The sequence below is a fragment of the Trachurus trachurus genome (assembly GCF_905171665.1).
Source record: "Trachurus trachurus genome assembly, chromosome: 22".
NCBI classification, from domain to species: Eukaryota; Metazoa; Chordata; class Actinopteri; order Carangiformes; family Carangidae; genus Trachurus; species Trachurus trachurus.
The window spans coordinates 28285414-28293135 of record NC_139907.1 but is presented as its reverse complement, the minus strand read 5'-3'; positions in this window follow the sequence as shown (position 1 = coordinate 28293135).

Genomic DNA, 7722 nt, shown 5'->3' with positions numbered 1-7722 from the left:
TATTTCTGATAAATGAGAGGAGACTCAGTGAGATGATTGGCTGTTTCTATTTCTTTTATTTTCTATTCTAAATGCCTGCCACCAGGTAAGGTACACTTTATATACTGTAGGCCTAGTCATACTCGACAGCACTTTAATGTATATTCTAAACAAGTTCAAGAACCATGCTTATGCATTTTCTGTGTTGTGTTGAGCCTCCATTCTCCCTGGAACCCAGAGACACCAGTTTATGTTTGTTTCAATAACTTTGTTAAACTCATTTCAGTTTCACTTTATATCTGTTTTTCTTGTTCCCACACATGGACACGCCTGTACTGGTTTTATTATCAGACAAGCTCTTCAGATCAATTGGAGGCATAGGGCCCTATTTTCCTGGCGCAACTCATGGGGGCGCAGCGAGGCGAGCCCTGACGCAGCTGGCGCAGTGGCATTTTCCTCCAGTGCAACAAGGTGTGCAGCGGATTCGGTAAATTGGCAGACTGCTGTGCGCCGAGATGGGAGTGGTCGCGCGGCAGGGGGAGGTGTCGACAGATTCACCGTGGCGCAGTGACAATTTGTTGCAGATAGACCGCGCGGAGAGTGCGCCGAAAGCTCGCCAGCTCCAACCTGGTCTACTCTCAGCGCAAAGCGAAGCGCAGCCAGCGCATTTGACTGCCCAGCTCGCAGTGCGCCCACGTCACCAAGACCTCACAGGCAGTTTCCACAGTTCCAGGCACATTTAAATGCAATTAATAATAATAATAATAATCATCATCATCACAATAACCCCTATTTATTGTATCTGAATCAGCACATACACCTATATCTATATAGATTGTCCCGTCACACTGATGACAGATCAAAGGCTTGCGTAATGGAAACTCAGCCTGACTGAATTAACACAGATGAAACCAGGGAGGGACTGAGACAGCCGTGGATGTCCCAAGAGCAGGTGTTGACACTACACACTGTGGCAGATTATCAGCTATTTATTTACTTATTGATTTATTAGGGGCCAGCACCGCATCGTCACGCGACCATAACAAATAAAACTGAAAACAAATAAACTATCATCTCTCACAGCAAACCACAATCAGCCTGGCATCATAGTGAGCAAATATTCAAATCTCCCCTCTCAGGTAAATTCTAAAGAAGAAAGAAAAAGAGAGACGCTCTGTGATGCCTCCTTCACGCACAGCTGTTTGTTTATGTTGTGATCTGTGCACACGTGTTTAAATATAGGTTACTAAATATGAGTGTCTTTATTAATGGAAAGGGGGTGTGTGTGTTTTTTTTGTTTTTGTTTTTTACTGGGCAACAGCTCTCAATATGTCAGAGCAAACCTGGATAACATCATAACCTCCTCCCTCCCAGACTACTTTTGCATCATCAGCCCGTGAGGTCTGTTCGCGCGACCGGACACTGCCAGCTTGGACCGGACCAGAACATCAGTTTCCTCCCGTCTCACTTGCTGTGAGAGATGATAGTTTATTTGTTTTCAGTTTTATTTGTTACGGTCGCGTGACGATGCGGCTCAATAAATCAGTAAGTAAATACATAAATATAGCAGATAATCGTGTAGTGTCAACACAGCAGTAATCCATCCTCATCTTTCATCTGTGCAGCCTTTGATCTGTCATCAGTGTGATGGGACAATCGATATAGATGTGCTGAATGTGTATGCTGTAATCTGTATGTGCTGATTCAAATCTTCTCTTCCACGGTGAAATCAAACGATTTAAAGGCGAGGAGAGGAGCTCATTTGATTGGTGAAGATCTGACTCGGCTGTGTCAAACCCACTCCACGCCTTCTCTCCTCCCTCTATGCCATTTGCGCCGGTGGGAGGGAAGTAGGCGGGATGCGCCCCGCTGCGTTTCGAAGGAAAATTGCAAACTGCTCCTGGACACGCCTCGTTGGCGAAGTGAACGCGGACCGCAGGCCTTATCCGCTGCACCTGCGCCAGTCTACCAAAGTAGAGCCTATAGTGACAGGAACCTCAACTGTCACACAACCATTATCACTCTCAGCGACATATCCGTCACTAAAACCTCTCTCCAAATATCGCTAATCTTTTTAAATTCAAAGGCTTCTGAGTGTAGTTACATAACAGAGAGCAATACGACTTAAAATTGTAATTCCAACTGGTGACAAGTAATAATTATGTGCATTCCTACATTTACACAAGTACTACACACAGTCAGGAGCAACTGTAGATCTTGTGAGGAGCTATGAAAAGGTCGGAGCTACTAAAAGAGTGATGAATGACGAAATCCACATTCATTTCTGTCAGTGAACAGTTTACACACAAATGTGTTGTGCTCACGTTTCATGACCTATAGTCAGTTCAACATTAAATAAACTGTGTCGGATTAAATTCAGCACTGCAGAATAATTTTAATTCTTCCCTTTGATGTTTTGTTTCAAGTGACACAGGTTGATCTCTTAAACTGTCAGATTAAATTAGATTAGATGAATACTTAAACACAGCATTACATCATCAATATACTGTATGTGTAAAGCTAAACCAATGCTTTAAGCCACTGAGGCATTTCAACAGGAAATCTAATTGACACGCTTTTACTTTACCATGACGGATGAATGAGAGTCCAGTTGCTTTTCAGTAAAGATGCAAACAAGTCCATTTATTTCACATCTCATGCTTTAAATCACTAACACACTCTCTCTCTCTCTCACTCACACACACACACACACACACACACACACACACACACACACACACACACACACACACACACACCAATAGGGGGAACAGGGGACCTGTCGGGCCAAGCTGCCAAGAGGGGTCTTATGTTTACACTTATTTTGAAAAAACAAACATGGAATATAAAATTTACTTTTAAGGTGTTTTACCATAATATTACTGAAAATGTGACTTTTAATTATTTTTAAAGAAATTGCCAAGAGGGGACTTGGATTTCTGAGCGACATTTACCTATCAAAGAGTGGACCTCCACATACTGCAGTGGAGCTGTCTGCACCCATTCATTCACCTAACGACCCATTCATTCACCTAATGAGTCCTTGTTCACAACAATGACTTTCTCAGTTTCTTTCAAGAATGGATAATATAACTTTAGAGTTATCATTACTTATTTTAAAGTCGCTGTAGTACAAATTGTATATAAATATATAATCATGGCCACATTTGAGAGTGAATATTTTTTATTGAATTGCATGCAGTTCAGAAGTAACATGACTGCATGCACTAATATCAAGTTCTGCAGTATAAGCAACAACATTTACTTTAAACCGGCTTTAATATAGATTAATTATTTTTTCTTAACAAAGATAATTTGCTCGTCCGTTTTTACTCATCCATAAATGCGTTGCCTCTGTCATTCTTAGCAGTCCAAGGGGGGATCTACTATCATCTCAATTTTAAATAGTCAAAATGCTCTAGAGATTTGGTTTCAACCAATTAATAGGAAATAGGAATGCATTTTATTTATTGTTTTGCATTGCAGAAAAAAGGTCCACACTTGGTTCATATGGAATGACAGGGGTCCACTGTTGGCTGGTACATAATGACACAGGTTCCCACTTAGTTAGCATGGAGTGACATACACACTCCATCATGTATGAATATGAAAGAAATAAGCAAAAGTGATCATTCTTAAGATATTTTTTTTTTCATCAAAACTTAACACAAACATTTCTAATAAAGTAGCACCAATAATGTTTTCATTATTTTTAAATGTAGGGTGTGCTACTGCAACACACATTTCTACAGTCTATTAATTTTTCCCCTACAAGAGTTTTATACTCCTTGACTGCATTTTTGTTATAGGAAAAAATATTTGAATTAAAACTAAGGGTTTTAGGTCATTTTAATGTACTTGCATCATGAATCTGTATTTATGAGGATGTATTTTATTTACTGTTTTACATTACAGAAAAAGGTCCACACTTGGTTTATATGGAATGACAGAGGTCCACTGTTGGTTGGTACGGAGTGACACACACACTCCAGCATGGGTGGATAAGCAGAAATGAGATAAATTGCTAAGTTTTAAGATACATTTTTAATCTAAATTTAATACAAACATTTGTAACTATTAATACACACAACACACACACACACAAACACATGCAAACACACATATTTAAACTAAAGTAGCATTGGTGAAGTTGTCCTAACCTATCAAGATACTTAAAGGGACAACGAGGAGTTTCTATTCGGTTATAAAAAAGTCTCACGTTAATGTGGATGAATCTCCGCTACCCACACTTGTTAATGGGCCCATTTTCGATAAATATATCATTCTGTCTCTATCGTTATTTTGTTATTATTAGTGGTGGCGGAGATGCTGGTCGAGCCGACCAGCGTTTTTTACTTTCGGTTTCGCAACGAGTCATGAGAATAACGCAGCTGAATCGCCGTTTATGGTCGGAACTACGACGGTAACTGAACCTCTTTGAACCTCTGACTTCAATTCTTGATGAATGAAAACATGAGTCTGTCTTGCGCCGGTCAAAATAATTTTACGGTGCGCGCGGAGGCTCATAAATGTAGTGTGAAAACGCTTCGCTTTTCCAAAACTCCTCGTTGTCCCTTTAAGGGAATATTTCAGTTATTGGCATTTATGGCTCAACAATAAAACATGTATGGGAAAATAAAGGAGGCGCTGGGGGGTCATCAGTTTGTCTGAGATACAAGGGATAATTCTTCTAGAGGATGGATTAACCTCACTAAGTAATATAATATACCACTGCAACACACCTTTCTACAGTCTGTCAAGTTTTTGACTTACTGAAGTTTCATACTCCTTGACTGCATTGTTGTCATGGGAAAACTACTTTAAATAACTAAACTCAGGATTCAACATGGTCTGATGGCCCAGAGCCACAAAGTGTTATTCTGTAGTCACCTAATGTCCCATATAGATGAAGCTCTGTGGTGGCCACCTATTGTCACTCTTCTACTTTTTAACAGCACATGGTTTCAATCAATTTTAATGTACTTGCATTCTAAATATATATTAATAGGGATGCATTTTACTTATTGCTTTGCATCGCAGAAAAAAAGGTCCACACTTGGTTTATATGGAATGACAGGGGTCCACTGTTGGTTGGTGCATAATGACCCATGTTCCCACTGAGATAGAACGGAGCGACATACACACTCCAGCATGGGTGGATAAGAAGAAATAAGATAAATTTATCATTTTTAAGATACACTTTTAATCTAAATTTAATACAAACATTTGTAACTATTAATACACGCAAACACACATTTATATACTAAAGTAGCACTGGTAAAGTTGTCATTTAATTTTTTTTAAAACATGAGGTGTACTGTGAAAACTCAAGGGCAACCTATCATGATACTTTAGGGAATGTTTCAGTTATTGACATTAAGATATGGCTCAACAGTAACACATGTATGGGAAAATAAAGGAGGAGCTGGGGGGTCATCAGTTTGTCTGAGATACAAGGGATAATGCTTCTAGACTAGAGGATGGATTAACCTCACTAAGTAATATGATAAACCACTGCAACACACTTTTCTACAGTCTATCAATTTTCATTCACCTACTTCAGTTTCATACTCCTTGACTGCATCAGACTTCTACTTTTTAAAAGCACATGGTTTTAATCAATTTTAATGTTTGCATCCTAAATCTACAGTATATTAATAGGGATGCATTTTACTTATTGTTTTGCATCGCAAGAGAGTCTCTCAAGAAAAACAGTGATTTATCCGTTTTAATTTTGGCTTCAAAAACATGTAAGACGTCTGAAAATTTCATTTCACGTGTTTTTTCATTGTAGAATTTAAAAAAAAAACTAAAATACAACAAGTAGGAGTCCTACTCTGCAGAGTGATGCCTGCTCTCCTACTTCTCCTCCTGCAGTTGCTGCCCCCTCACCCTCTCCTCCCCCCTCCTCTCCCCCTCCCCTCACCCCCTCTCTGCCCCTCCCCTCTCCTACTTCTCCTCCTGCTTCATCCCCTCGTCTCTGAAGTAGGGAGGGAGACGTCATGGCGTCTTCAGCCTCTTTGCTGGAAGCGGCCGCGGCAGCGACTCACCGCGCTGATCTCTCGGTTCGTCGGTTTCAGACAGCAACTGGTGAAACTGACTCCGCGATCCGCTTTCGCTTTGGCATTTTGGTGCTGATCATCTACATCATTTTACCTTTCCTGCCTCCTCCGATCACTTCATGCTGGAGCTATGCTAATAGTATCCGTGGCTAAGCTTTCCTCCAGCTCCACGTTACACTTGTTCCAGGCTCTGCCCGTCGTTTTTCTCTAGAAATAGAAACTTTTTCCAACTTTTTTATCTCCGTACCGATCGCACTCGTCTGCTCCTTCTTCTTCACTTCTTGCTCTGATCTACAGTCTCATTCGTTCTACACATCCCAGAAGCCCCAAAATTACTCACAGTGTGGGCGACAGCGTCCCCATTTACCAGCCGCAGAAAACTGCGTTTGACGTATATGTACGTCAATGGCACTCAATGAGTTAAGTGGGAGGTACACAATAAATCTAATTCTAATCAAATTTATTTTGAAAACAAATAGTAGAATGGCTGATTCAGTGATTAATTTGTTACACATTTGGGTTGCTTCCTAATGATTTTTTTATGTTTTAGTACCCAGCTAAACACAAGTGTGTATATTCCTTACTATCTACAGTATGTATGTGCCTTGTAGGCACTTTACTTGCAAGTGTGTGTATGCAGTGTTTTATAAATCTGAATATTTTTTGTCACATCACATCTACCCCGACACTTTAGAGCGCTTCTGTCTCGACGCTGTGTTTGCCTTCGTTCTGACCTGAACACAGCATGTGGTGTTTGGGTTAGAAACATGCACATTTGCAAAGGAAAAAAAGCAAAATCGATTAGCGGAATCATTAAGCAGGCACGCACACAATCCCAATGAAATGATCACGTGGGAACCAGTTCTGAAGAGGAACCGGTTCTCAATTCCCACCCATAGATTTCAGTCTATGATGTGGACACAAAAGCATTCCTCTACATTGAAGTAGTGAAGTCATCAACACTCATGTATTTCACAGATCCTAAATCCTGGTACACATATAAAGATTCTCTAAGGCCCCGTCCAGACGAATACGCGACTTCACCGAATCCGATCTTTTTCTTAATCATTTTGAAAAAAATCTCCGTAAACACGGCATCGTTTTCAGAAATACCTGCGTCCACATGGATTCAGTGAAAACGACCCAAAACGCTGTAGTACATACTCCAGGCGTGTGTGGAGCGGGTGGAGTGTGTGTGGCGCTGCAGCGCTGCCACACACAAACACTTAAGACAGAGAAGAAGACGGGAAGTCCCCGCTGTAATTCAATAGAAGAAGAAGTTCCCCGCTGTATTCAAACTCAAACATGGGATTAAATGTTGACATGGAGTCGTGTCAGAGTAAATATGATGATCAGTGATGATTAAACAGGCGCGATTCAGCCGCAGCAGCGACCCGACGGCAGTCGGCCGTTGTTATTGTTACGTCCATAGACTGTCAGTGTGCAGCTGCTGCAGCGGTGTGTGTTTCAGAAAAAATCCGTATTGGCCGTCCAGATGAAAACGCTGGGGCGGCGTTTTTAAATTTTCCCACTCTGGGACCCGTTTTCAAAAAATATCGTTTTCACCCCCCGAAAACGCCGGATCCGTGTGGACGCGAGGCCAATCCGACAAAGTATTTATCCGGGTTCGAAAAAAACGGATTTGTGTGGACAGGGCCTAAATCTCAACCAATTTTTTATC